This window comes from Cervus elaphus, chromosome 2 (assembly GCF_910594005.1).
Source record: "Cervus elaphus chromosome 2, mCerEla1.1, whole genome shotgun sequence".
In the NCBI taxonomy this organism is placed as follows: Eukaryota; Metazoa; Chordata; class Mammalia; order Artiodactyla; family Cervidae; genus Cervus; species Cervus elaphus.
Window position 1 is genome coordinate 14,741,733 of NC_057816.1, and position 14,455 is coordinate 14,756,187.

The 14,455-nt window shown below is 40.8% G+C and overlaps 1 non-coding gene across 1 annotated transcript; it reads left to right on the top strand.

The window, feature by feature from the left end:
• The first annotated feature begins 13,706 nt into the window (after positions 1–13,706).
• LOC122677358 lies at positions 13,707–13,807 on the top strand. Its single transcript, XR_006335754.1, has one exon. It is a non-coding gene; the product is annotated as a U6 spliceosomal RNA (small nuclear RNA).
• Positions 13,808–14,455: the final 648 nt, after the last annotated feature.

Below are 14,455 nucleotides of genomic sequence, written 5' to 3' on the forward strand. Positions count from 1 at the left end.
TTTAATGAATAATCTGCTATCATCCTTCTGACATATGTTCTTTTGTATGTAACTTCTGGGTTTTCTATTTATCGTCGGTTTTAAGAAATTTGTCATGGTGTAGTTTTCCTCACATTTCTTGAGCTTAAGATTTGTTGAGATTCTTAGAGCAGTGGGATTGTAGTTTTGGATAATGTATAATCCTTATTTCTTCCATTTTTTTTTCCGTTCCTCCTGTCTCTTATCTAACTCTATTTCCTTAACTTGTTGAGGTACTGGGCTCCGCTGGGTTCTTTCTGCTGAACTCTCTCTAGCAAGTAGAGTGGGAAATGATAGGGTTAAGTCTGTTTATTTCTAGTCACTCAGCACTGTCCCTTGATGCCTAATGTCTAATGCTTTCAGGATCATTATTTTATTACCTGTCTTGATTTTTAGTTGGTTTAGGTGGGAGGTTGTATCCAGTTGCTGTTATTTCTTCTCATCTCGTTCGTGTCTTGAGTGCCCTGGAACGTGGATAGATGTGCTGGGCAGGAGACGCTCTGCCTGAACTGAGTCACATCTCAGAATTGCTGGGTGTGCTATTCCGTCTGTGGAGAGCATCCTTCCACTCTGTTCCCCTAGTCACCTCCTGCTCCTCTTCTACGTCTCAGGCCACATGTGACTGTGCTCAGAATCCAGTTCTCCGAGCATCTGTCCTTTTGTAGCTTCCCCTTTTAGATGAACTCATGGTATTCTGTACTTCAAGTCACACTTGTTCATAGTTCTGTTTCTTTCCCTTGTCTTTCTTCACCACAAGGTTATAAGCTCTCTGAGGACAGAGGCATAGCTGTCTTATTTCCTGCTGGGTCAAAGTGGATATTTAATAAATGTCTATTTGACCAGTAAGTAGGAGAAGATGAAAGTAGGCACCTGCTTTCAATGGCTCCTGGTGGGTGATGAGTACTCGGTATAAACATTCATTGTGGCTGGTGTGAACCTCGTGGTAGCTGACTGAAATTACTGCCCAGACTATGCATCAGTATAATTGACATATATATTAAAAAATTCCAGAAATACTTCAGCGTTGGGGACAAGAGAAATTCAGTAGTGTGGTAAGGTCTTTCGTGGACAGCTTGGTGGGGCATGAGAGTTAGTAAAATCACTATTGTGATTTTATCTGTCTTTATAGGCTAGTATGCATAGGGGCATGTATTATATCATTGTATCATATCATTATATACTATGCTATCATAGATCATAATTTATAATGTTATATAAGGGAAATATGTATTTTTATTTGTTTGTTGTGTTTTTTCCCCCATGACATAAGCTCTATGAAGTCAGGTGTTTGGTTTATTATGTTCTCTGCCCCATCCCTGATTCTAAAGCCATCTTTTTCACATTACAGGTATTCAATAAATATTGGTTAAACACATGAGTGAGATATATTTTATACTACTCCATTTTAATTCTGTCTAAGTAGTATGCTAAACTGCTATGTTTTCTTTTTGTTTATTTTTTTAAACTCAATTAAGTGGAAATCAAACTACATTTTCTCTTCACTTTATTATGCCTATAGGGAGTCTGGCTACTGAGATTAAAACGGCTTAACGAAGGCTCCCATGTCCACCTGGTGGCAGCTTAACTTAATCACAGTCAAATTACCTCAGAGGAAATTAACAGCTTTCCAAGAACTGAGTCTGACAACTCAAACATGTAGAAGCCCCAGGTGCCCTGTGTCCACACTATGCCTGGCTCTAGAGACGAGGGCAGCACCATATTAAGCAGTGGGGAGACATCATTAAAGTTATGATTAAGCTGCCTTGCAGGCAAAAAAAGATCCCGCTGAGAGAAGGCTAGAGTCCTGCCAAAAACATCACTGCTTTGTTATTTACTGCAGATTTCTGGTGATTTTCCTTCCCGAATCAAAAATAGGAACGGGAATATTAGTGCCCCAGTATGCAGGCTGGCAGGATAAAGACTGGGATGCACAGGGTGGCTGTGATGGAAGCAGAGACCGAATAAAGATTTATGTGTGCCCGGAGGCAGAGTTCAAGGGGACCACCAAGGTCAAGCTCAGTAGGGAGACTTGAGAGGTGACCCTGGAAGGGCTAGAGATATGGCCAAGAAGGTGTTGATCTGAAGCAGATCGACGGCCAGGTATTTTTTTCAACAAAGGTGGGTTTATTCAAGATCGGTGGAGAATAGCAATTCCGGGTCTGCAGCCATGGCGAGCTGTGTGCGCATCCCCAAGTGGCCAAGAAGGAGAACCCTTTTACAGAGGGGACAAGGAAGCTGGGAAGGCTGGAGTGAACCAGGAGTCCACAGTTTTTCATTGGCTGAATCCTTGCCAGGAAATAAGAGTCTTGCGTCTTCCTCTTGGGCTCTACTATTCTCTAAGGGCATGAGAGCGCCTTGTTCTGATCTTCCAGCTCTATTTAATTGAGGCTTCTGTTTATTAATTTTCTTTCTTTTCTTTCTTTTTTAACAAAGGAAACTTGAATATCAGTAATTTGGGAAAGTGTGTATGGCTCTGGCCATAAGGGCAGAGTGAATAGCTTTCAGGGTGATCTGACTTAGCTCAATAGAATGGTGTCTTTCCCCAGAGTTGCCTTTAATGCAGAGCTAAGAACATGCCAGCTCTTGGTGCCTGGATGGGAGTACCAGCTGACCCTGCTTTCCATGGCTGTTTTGGCTCATGGTAACAGAGTGAGTTCCAGATGGGAAAAGCTTGGCTCTATCTAGGTAATGCGTTTGATGTGTCTATTAAGGCAAAGCAAAAAAATGAAATCAAATACCAGTGTTATTCTGTATCCATTGTTGCTTTCAGGGTTCAGTGCATGAAGCACAAACCACTCTGGATCTCTTAAGCAGAAAGGGACTTAATATGCAAAATTAGGTGCTTCAAAATAATTGGAATTGCTGCAAAATGGAGTCAAGGGTTTGAAATCGTTGTGCTCAAGAGCACATCACAAGAGCTGCAATCCAGGGATCAGGAAGCCACTGTCTTTGTCACAAATGTCGCTTGACACCCGTGGAACTGGGCCCTGGGCACTGGGATGCCAAGCCAGGCTGTCACTACTGTGTCTTGATTCTCAGATGTTCAGGATGTCACCTGCTGACATAAACAGCAAAGGAAAAGAGCCTCTGTTCACTCCCACCTTTTCGGACCACTCAAGTGGATCCAATGGTTAAAACCCAAGTTGGACGCAGTCTGAGAGATTGGGGAGTGTGGGATTTTGTTTTTATTTTAGTATTTATTTCTCTCTAGTGAGGGCAGGACCAGGGTGAAGCAGAAAGGCACCCAGGGCGTGAAATTTACAGAGGTGCTCACTCTCAGGGCCAGGCAGGTACAAGTGTTTACCTCCTAGGAATACTGTGATAATTAAATGAGATAAATCTTTTATAGGACTTAGTGCAGTTTTAATACATGGTGAGTACTCATTAATTGCTGGATCAATAATTTTTTAGCTATAGAGAGAAAAGGGAAATGAGGTAACATTCTTTACTCCTGTGAGTTTCCTCCAAAGAATGTTTCCTTCAATGAATCTCTAGCATTGTTATATAGGCTTTTGAAAGTAATGGTCATGAGGCCAGTTTGGCCACTTTTTAGTAGGTTGTGCTATAGCCGTGTAGTACCTCTTCAGAATGTATGGGCCTCTATTACTTTTACCCTAGGCTTTGAGCCTTTAGCCACAAGGAAAGACCTTTTTAACATCTTGTCACAGGTCCCTAATTCTCCCACATGTAATGGCAGACTCTGAAAATTCTGCCTTAGAATGTTATAATTTACTTAGTGATTGTTTGAAATATAGATACCCATAGAACAACTTAGGTTGTTTCCATAATTTGGCTATTGTGAATAATGTTGTGACTAGCATGGAGGGGGTGCAGAGAGCTCTTCAATATTATATAGTAAAAATCATTATATTTTAATTTTTTGAGGAATCTCCCTACTGTTTTCCATAGTGGCTGCACCAATTTTCCATAGTGGCTGTACCTATTCAATAGACATGAACTTGGGCAAATTCTGGGAGAAGGTGAGGGACAGGGAGGCCTGGTGTGCTGCAGTCCATGGGGTTGCAAAAAGTCGGACACGACTTGATGACTGAACTCAACTCTGCACCAGTTTACTTTCCCACCAACAGTGCTCAAGGGTTCTCATTTCTCTACATCCTCAGGAACATTTATTATCTCTCCTTTTCTGATAATAGCTGTACTGGCAGGTGCGAGATGATACCTTACTGTGATTTTGATTTGCATTTCCCTGATGTTTAGTGATGTTAAGCATCTTTTCAGGTACCTGTTGGCTGTGGGTATGTCTTATTTGAAAAAATATCTATTCAGGTTTTCTGCCCATTTTAAAAATCATATTATTATTATTAGTGAATTGCATGAATTCTTTATATATTTTGGTTAATAACACTTTATCAGAGATATATGGCTTGCTGATATATTCTCCCATTCTGTAGGTTGCCCATTAACTTTGTTGGTTGCTTCTTCTGCTCTGCAGAAGTCTTTTAGCTTGTTGCAGTCCCACTTATTTATTTTTGCTTTTGTTGTCTGTGGTTGTGGCGTCACAGCCAAAAACATTTTTGTGAAGACCAGTGTCAAAGGCTAATGTTTTCTTCCAAGAGTTTTATGATTTCAGGTCTTACATTTAGTCTTTAATCCTTTTCAGGTTAATTTTTATGGTGGTTGTAAGAGAGAGATCCAATTTCATTCTTTTGCCTATGAATATCCAGTTTTTTCTAGCACCAATCACTGAAGAGACTGTCCTTTCTCCATTGAGTATTCTTGACTTTTTGGTTAGTTGACTGTATATGTATGTGTTTATTTCTAGGCTTTAAGTCTGTTTCATTGGTTACTGTGTCTGTTTTCAATGACAATAACATGTTGCTTTTATTTATTATTATAATTTTATAATAAACTTTGAAATAAAGAAGTATAAAACCTCTAGTTTTGTTCTTTTTTTAGATGTTACTTTGGCTAGTCAGAGTCTTTTGTGGTTCCATATGAATTTTAGGATTGTTTCTTTTATTTTTGTGAAAAATGCCTTTGTGATTTGGGTAAGGATTGCATCAAATCTATAGATGGCTTTGGATAGTCATACAATCACTTTGAAAAATGATTTGTCTTTATCTACTCATGTTAAGTAGACTCCCCTGTAGCTCAAATGGGAAAGAATCTGCCTGCGAGGCAGGAGCCCAGGGTTCGATTCCAGGGTTGGGAAGTTCCTCTGGAGAAGGGAATGGCAATCCATCCCAGTATTCTTGCCTGGAGAATTCCATGGAGAGCTAAGCCTGGCAGGCTCAAGTTCATGGGGTCGCAAAGAGTCAGACAGACTGAGCGACTAACACAGTCCACAGAGTCACTTATGTTAAGTACGTACATCCTATAAACACCAAGTTCTTTCATAACAAAACATGTGTAATGAATAATCATAATTGTCCTTTGTAATAATTAAAAAACAGACAAAACTTTCAGTGTCCATTGAAAGTAAAACAGATAAATTTGGTACATTCATATAATAAAATTCTAAATGTCTATGAGAATGAATTACTGTTGTACATAGTAAAATATGTAATTCTTATAAGTACAATGTTATCAAAAGAATCTAGTCCTGAAAGGATCTGTTTTGTATTATTTCATTTATATAAAGTTTAAAAATAGGCAGTATGAATTTATGGTGTCAGAGTAGAACTTATCTTTAGGGAGGAGAAAGAGAGTGATGAAGAGCAGGTATAAGAGGGCATCTGGCCAGGGGGGCTACTGCTAATATTACATAAATGTGTTTTCTTTATGAACTTTCATGAAGCTTAAGATTCATGGTCTTTTCTGTGTGTTTGTTACATTTCAGTAAAAAATGTAAAAAAAAAAAGAGGAAACTAAGGAAAGGACCCCAGAAGAAAAGAAAAAAACACACAAACATGATATTTTGTTATTAGATACCATTTTCTATGTTAAACAACACAAAGTTCAATTATAACAGTCATGCTATTTTAATTACTAGAAATCAGCATTTATGCATGATATTTGCATTTCTGTCCCATTGACCTATTCTCTATCAACAAGTCTCTGAAACACAAAGATAGGTAGTTCAAATGATCTGTATGTTTTTAAGCAGCTTGTCTTACAGTTTCAAGATGGTGGCTATGCTTTCAACTGAGGTCTGTCCAAAATTCACCTATAGTCATCCCACAAGTTAATGCAATTGTTTGTCTCCAGTGCATTAAAAACTGACATAAACTATATTTGCATGTACACACTATTTTGTTAACTATATACATTTCTTTATCTATCTATCTATCTTTCTATCTTATCTTTTTCTTTCTGTATGTGACCTATCTATATATTTTCCTATCTCCCTATCTATTATCTATCCATCTAATCTATCTATCTATCTATCATTGGATCAAGATGTCGAGTACCCCCCTAAACCTGGCAGGACACAGTCTGGAAACCTTGGGACTGTTTGTTTCATCCAGTTCTCACATTCTGTCTGACTGCTTGTAAGATGTTAACTGAGAATCTAACTCATCTCTGGGGAGTAGGTAATCTCCCTGCTTCTCAGGGTTAGCATGTCAAGAGGCACCCATATCTTGACTAACCTCTGGGCCAAAGCTCTTCTCCTCTTTTGTGTATAGAAGCCCATGGCAGATGTCAGCTTCTTCCATGCACTGCCTGGCAGTCCCTCTTGAGGTAGGTGGTGATTGAGGTGGCTGTGGGTGTGAATTTACTCTGCGGTGGAAAGCAGAGATTTTTGCTATTTCACGTCTGTCTTTGTGCTTGCCATACAGAAAAACGGTAACAAGAAAATCTCCACAGACTTCATGAAGTCCAAAGTGTTGAGTGAAATTGTTGCTTTTTGTTTGCAAAGGCAGGCTTTTCACTTCTCACTTCACTTAAAACAGATCTGACAAGAATTTGACACCAAAGCCCACGCCCGCCTTTCAGAAACTCTCTTGACTTCTTGACACCATGGCCTGCCTGTGTTCCTCTTACCCCAGGTTCTCAGGATTTTTTGCTGATTCCTCTTCTTTTCTCTAGCCTTTAAATATTAGAATTCCTTTCAGCTCTATCATAATCCTCTTGGCTCACTCTCCATCCTTTCTCCCTGGGTGATCTCATCCACTTCCATGGTTTTAAATATCACATATATGTCAACAATGCCAAATTATATATCCAAGCTCACTATCTTGTTCTGAGCATCCAAAGAAACTGACGCTGTCAAACGGATATGGTCTCACAAGAACAAGCAACCATTTGAGTCACTTAAGGATTAAAAAGGAAGATGCACAATATGGTGCTTATTCTAGAAGGATAATTAGTGGAGTGGAACAAACAATTTAAAATAAGTATAAGAAGTATTTTAAAAGAAATACCAATATTGAAAACAGGAAGCATAAATGAGCAGCTGTTAGGAAAAACCAGAGTGGGACTTCCCTGGCAGTCCAGTGTTTAAGACTCCACGCTCCAAGGCAGGAGGCATGAGTTTGATCCCTGGAAAACTCATGGAAAACTGAGATCCTGTGTGGTGAGTGGTGTGGCCAAAAAAAAGAAAGAAAAGCCAGAGTGGCATTGAAGTCAAAGTGTTCATCGCCCAGTCGTGTCTGACTCTTTACAACCCCATGGACTGTAGCCCCTTAGGCTCCTCTGTCCATGGAATTCTCCAGGCAAGTGTACTGGAGTGGGTTGCCATTCCCTTCTCCAGGGGATCTTCCTAACCTAGGAATCAAACCCAGGTCTCCTGCTTTGCCAGCAGATTCTTTATCATCTGAGCCACAAGGGAAGCCCCCCTGGCAACAGTGGTTGTTTTTCTGGCAGAGGCTAAAGAACCTCTTCTAAGATGAAGGGGGCCTCAGTGAGGCCCCAAGAGAATGATACAACCTCATACAATAAGATCACCTTGACAGCTATGACCACAATTGGAGACGCCTCTGCCCACTGTAAGTCAGAATCTCTTCTTTCTTCCCCTGCTTCTGCCTCTTCACCTGAACAAGACAGTTGAGAGAGGGCTTCCTGAAGTTTGCACTCTGGGGGTCAGATGAGGACAGGAGAACCAGCAATAGAAGAAAGAAAGAGAAAGAGAGAGAGAGAGAGGAGGCGAGAGTGAATGTCCTATGTGAATACTGGAGAGAAAAGATGCATGGGACTCTAAAAGTAGCATTTGAATTGGACAGTATATTTTCCTGAATGAAACTGAGATTTTAATAAATGGATGAAGGTGAGATAACAGAAAATACCTCTATTGGATTCTGCCCCTGATTCCCAGCACAGAACTCCTGAAAACCCTTGTAATTTCTTAAGCAATAAAAGTATGGGAAGCATCTTTTGTTCTAATGAGGTGACTCTAGGTGGGTTCCTGGAGGGGGGTTGCCTGGAGAATTCCATGGACAGAGGAGCCTGAGGGGCTACAGTCCATGGGGTTGTAAAGAGTCGGACACGACTGGGCGATGAACACTTTGACTTCAATGCCACTCTGGCTTTTCTTTCTTTTTTTTGGCCACACCACTCACCACACAGGATCTCAGTTTTCCATGAGTTTTCCAGGGATCAAACTCATGCCTCCTGCCTTGGGAGCGTGGAGTCTTAAACACTGGACTGCCAGGGAAGTTCCACTCTGGTTTTTCCTAACAGCTGCTCATTTATGCTTCCTGTTTTCAACCCAGCAGTATCAGGAAGACCAAACCATCATTAGAAGCTTGAAATGTTCAGCCCAAACCCTCGTCTTCCAGAGAGGGGAGAGGGGCTGCAAATGGGGCAATGAAGCCTTCATCAAATCCCCAAAGTGTGGGTTGAGGAGCTTCCCAGGGGTGAACTCGTCCACAGTGGGAGACTGACACACCCCAACCCCACAGGGACACGCCTCCTGTGTTGGGACCCTCCCAGACCCCACCCTGAGCATCTCTTCATCTGGTTGCCTATCTGGATCCTGTATCATACCCCTTAATGAACTGGTAAACGTGTTTCCCCGGGTTCTGTGAGCCACTCTAGCAAACTAGTCACACCCAAGGAGGGGTCCTTGGGACCTGTGTTCTGTAGCAATCTGAACAGAAGCACAGGTGACAACCTGGGTTTTTGACTGGCATCTGAAAAGAGACGAGAGAGAGAGAGAGTGTGTGTGTATATGTGTGTAGGGGGGTGGTCTTGTGGGGCTGAGTCCTTAATCTGTGGGACCCAATGCAGCCTCCAGGTAGATAGTATCAGAACTGAGTTAAACCATGGGACACCCAGCTGGTGTCACAGAGATTTGCTTGTGGTGGGGATAAGCCTCTACCCATCCTCTGACCTGGAGAAGGCAATGGCACCCCACTCCAGTACTCTTGCCTGGAAAATCCCATGGATGGAGGAGCCTGGTAGGCTGCAGTCCATTGGGTCGCTAAGAGTCGGACACAACTGAGTGACTTCACTTTCACTTTTCACTTTCATGCTTTGGAGAAGGAAATGGCAACCCACTCCAGTGTTCTTGCCTGGAGAATCCCAGGGACGGGGGAGCCTGGTGGGCTGCCGTCTATGGGGTCGCACAGAGTCGGACACGACTGAAGCGACTTAGCAGAAGCAGCAGTAGTGACATCCTCTGACCAGAAGCATCTGGAGTGAAGGGTTCTGTGTGCACAGCCAAGGAGACACATAGGAGAGAAACACAGTGGGGAAGAACTGGGGTTTTCCTGACAATAGAAGGGAAAGAGTGAGTCTTTCCATTTTAACCAGATTATGGAAATAATTAGACTGGACAAAAATTTAAATAGAAGTAGATTGGAAAGAAAATGAGATAAGTGCTCTAGCCAGATTGAGTCTTCAAGGCCAAGAAAAGTGCAAGCAATTTTGAGAATAAGACATACTTCGTGCTATTCCTAACTGAATTGAGAACCAATTATTTATTGACCACCAGATGTGTGGAGATGATCATCTAGGCATTAGAGATAGAGCAGTGCATAATTCTGACAAAAATATCTTCCCCTGCAGAGCTTACATTCTGGTGGTAATCAAACCAGTTGTATATGCTACTTGCTGAAGAACATCCAAGCCATGCAGCCTGTGTCTCAGTCTCTAGAGCATCGTTGTTCAGTGGAACTTTCTGCAATGATGGAAAAGTTCTATATCTGTAGCCACAGGTGGCAAGCAAGTCTAAAGAACTCTAATTAAAGTTTTATGTAATTTTCACTCACTTAAATTTAAATAGCTGCCAGTGTCTAGTGCCTACCATGTTGGACAGAGCATCTCTAGAGTTTTAGTAAAATTGGAGAATCAACATTTATCCAAAGCCCTCTTACTAACCAGGACTCAGAAACCAATCCATATGACAGTTCCATGGATGCTTGAAAAATAAAACATGTCCTCTCCTTTCAGAATAAAGAGTTTAATAAGTATCAGTTATGGATATCCTATTGTTTGTGTTATTTGGGACATTGATATCACTGCTGGTTATAGGCAGTCCCTTGATCCATCATGGAGTGAGGGGTGTGGACTAAGACTTCTTTCACTTATGGGCTCTGTCCATGTCTCCACTTCCAGAATTCAGTAAGTTGGTCTTAGTTGAACACTGCCAATTGTAATCGTTGCCAATTTGGAAATGAAAGTTTCAGGAAACTGTCTCAATTGTCATTTTACACTGAATTTGAGACAAGTAAGAAAAGACATAGTCCCCTTTGCTTCCCCACAAACCACCATGAGGATTCAGAACTTCGAGGGCTTTCTAGCTTTACTGAAGCATGGGGTTACATACACAGCAGTCGTTTCTGAAGACAAAAACACAGCAGCTATTTAGACTCTATGAACATGTTTGATTCTCTGAATAAATGGGGAAGGGTCATGGAGAATTGGAAATAAATACATGATAGAGTTGTTCAGGAGCTTGTGACGTCAGGCCAGCATCTCTGTGAATCTCTTGACCTTTGCTTTGTGTTTGTTATTTCACGGTGAGCAGATGGCTGCTGGAGATCCAGACATCATGTCCACATTTAAGGGAGGAAAGTATGGGAAAGGGGGAAAGACTTTGTCAGGTACATTCATTCCTTTCCCCAAGAAAGCATAATTTTTCCACAAGAACATCCTGCATATGTATCATTAGCCACCCAGACACTATGAGCTTTCAGGGAAGATGCAGAAGCAAGCATTTAGCTTCATGCAGCAACACCCCAAATAAAATCAAAGTTCAATCATCAAAGAAGGAGGAGGAAGTGAGCATTGAACAAGCAACTAACTAAATGAGAAGGGATTCAACTCATTTTTGCTTATGTAGTGAACCAATTTCTCAGAAGAGAAAAAAGCTATTCCTGATTTTACACAACAATCTTTAAATCAGAGGTCTCTGTTAGTGAGACTGTAATGAAACAAATAATAGTGATAGGCCCATGCTGGTCTAGAATCACTTTTTTATTTCAATGAATAGTGCTGACAGTTTAGCTCCTTTTAGTAGCTGGATGCTTCCTACCCTTAGAGGAACGTTGTCTCAGGAGCCTCCTTGGCAGGTACATTCCTGCCATGTCCTAGCATCAGTCTGATATATGTGCTTCAACAGGGTTGAACCCTTGTGGGAATTATTCGGGTGGAGAATAGGGCAGGGGGATCAGCACCACACAAACACAGGAAAGAGCTGAAACAGTAAAGAAATAACAAGTTAGCAAACATAATAAGTCAGAGAAGGAAATGGCAACCCACTCCAGTATCCTTGCCTGGAAATTCCCATGGATAGGGGAGACTGGCAGACTGTATTCCATGGGATGGCAAGAGAGTCAGACACGATGGACAAAATGTAGTAAGTCACGGAGAGATTGACTGGAGAGAAAGAAGGGGACCATGTCATGCGCTGGCTTGGAGGTCAATGGTAAGATTTGATTCTAAATGCAGTAAGAAGTCATTGAGGTTCTTAGTTCAAACAGAGTGTCTGCTTGGTTTATGAACGTCACGAGTGCAGTCATCCATGGGGAAAGCAATTTAAATGTGTTCAGATATCTTTTGTTAAGTTGAGTAAGCAGTTGGTCAGTTTCAGTGTATTCAGTGAATCATTTTGATAGGCATCTCCTGTACGTCATGCATTCAAGGAGGAAGTGCACACGTGTGTGTCAGAGGAGTTCTCCGTAGATGTCTCTCTTCCCACCACAGAGCTGCAGAGTTTTCTGGCAAGCAAGTATTCCTTTCACGGGTTCTAGTTCCTCATCCGTACTCTTATGCCATTATGTGTGAGCTTCACAGTGTGTACGCTGCCCAAATAATTGGACCGATCGTGTCTGTTAAAGAAACCACTGGACATTCTGACTCTTGGAGTTGATTACTTCTGATCAAGAGAAGGTTAGCTCCAGTATGGGTAATAGGGTAGAGAGGGTAAGAGTGGATGGGAAGGTACGCCAGGGATCAATTCAGTAGTCTAGGCGAGAGAGCACCGATGCTTGGGTTACATTGGTGGTAATGGACACAAAGAACTGTGCGTGGGTCACTTAAGATATATTTTGGAGGTAAAAATCTAATTAATGATGGATTCAGTTCAGGCAGGCATACAGAGGAAATAATTCAGTCTAACTTCCAGGGTGCTGGCAGAGTACTGTTTGTATAACAGTAATGCTTATTGTATGAATGAGAAAAAAAAAGGTGGGATGATAGTCACGACAGGTAAAATGCTTTATAGTTTTAAAATATTTGAACCTGTATCTTAAAATTTTGTAGGACAGGGTTTATTATTTTACCTTCTTTGCAGATGTGGGAATGGAGGCTCACCCCCTCCTAGTTCTGCCTTAGTCATCCTGGAGACTAGTCAGAGACAAGATGTGATGTCGAGAAGAGAGAGGACATAGATGAAGAGGTCAGATGAATATTGAGAAGAGGACATTAGAGGAAGGTGAGAAAAGTTGTGTGGGCATGAGGAGGGGAACTGGCATGGCCGGGGCCTGTGGGTTCTTTGGGGGAGGCACATATGCTCTGAAGGGTGGGGCTGTGGATTGGATCTCCTTTTGAAATGCTTTATTTAAGAGAAGCAAGAAAAAGATTTTTTTTTTTTTTTTTTGTGGGGGATGGTAATGACTTTTTATGGGGTAGGTATTCCTGCTTCTATGTGATTCCAAGTAGAGACTTTGTTCATTAAAGTTCAAGTATTAATGCTATTCAGCTAATTTTGTTGTCTTGAGCACACATGTGAAATGGAATTTGAACGAAGGCTGATTTGGAAAGCAGAGCATCATTTGGGGACAGTGAGAAAGTGAGTTTGACCAGTTTAATGTTAAGTTTTGTGAAAGACAGTGTTGGACAGACCCATTGAATACAGGTTATAGGAGGCCTGGGGAAAAATGTGAATTGCTCTCTCCTGCTGAACTTTTTTTTTTAGAAAGACAGAAAATTATTAAGATGATAAAAATATTCATAATACCATCATGTGGAAAAACTTTTTATACTTTAGGGTATTTCTTCTAGCCTTGTGTATGGGTGTATGTATAGTTGTATGTAAAAACTTCCTAATATGGTTAATAATTGAAATTATACATACCATTTTGCAACCTGTTTAAAGTGCTCCGTGAACACTTTCATATTAAACGATCTTCATAAAATAATTTTTGAAGGCACAGCAGTAGTTCATACTATGGGTGAAGCATGAGTTATTTAACCATTTCCTTGCAGACTTTATTTTAGCTATTCTCCATTCCCTTAATGAATCTTTTTATTTGCTATTTTTTTGTTTTATAAATGGGGTCAAATTGGTACAGGAAAAATTTTCCAGAACTAGAAGATGTAGTGGTCAGAAGTTATGGACACTAGGCCCACTTGGGCAGCACATCTATCACATTGAACCAATACAGAGATTGGCCTGGCCCTTGTGCAAGATAACACTCACATCTGTGAAATGTTCCATATTTTTGTATGTTAACTAGATGGTCATCATTTTCCAGTTTATGCAAACATCAAATCACCATGTCATGTACCTGAAAATAATGTAAAGTTGTATGTCAGTTATACCTTAATGTAAAAAGTCATGGGCATTTTTAGGGCCCTTGGTAGATATTACCAAGTGACCTGCCAAGTTTGAACTCTTTAGATGCCTTTTAGCCAATGATTAGATTTCCCATTTCACTGCTTCCTCCCCATATGGGGAATTAACTTAAAATATGAAAAATACTATCTGTGGTTTTCATTTGCATGTCTCTGGTTCCTACCAAGTTTATTGGCTATCTTTCTTTCAAAAATCACCTTCATGTGTTTATCTTTCTGTTCCATCTTCATCACTTAAGACAGCTTGGATGACTGAGCGATAACCCAACACAGAGTGGTAACTTAATAAATACTTTTATAATTGACTGAAAATCCATATGTGCTACCACTCAGGAAACAATATTGCATACAGTTTTTGTGGCTCCTCTTCTATCAATCTTTCCCAATTAAATGATTTTTCCTATGCAAAGTAGTATTTGGAGAAAATGTGATTTTTTTCTACTCCCTGTAGTCCTGAGAAACATTCTCTCAGTTGAAAATTTTCTCTCTTTATTTTTGCTGTTCTTCATACGTAATT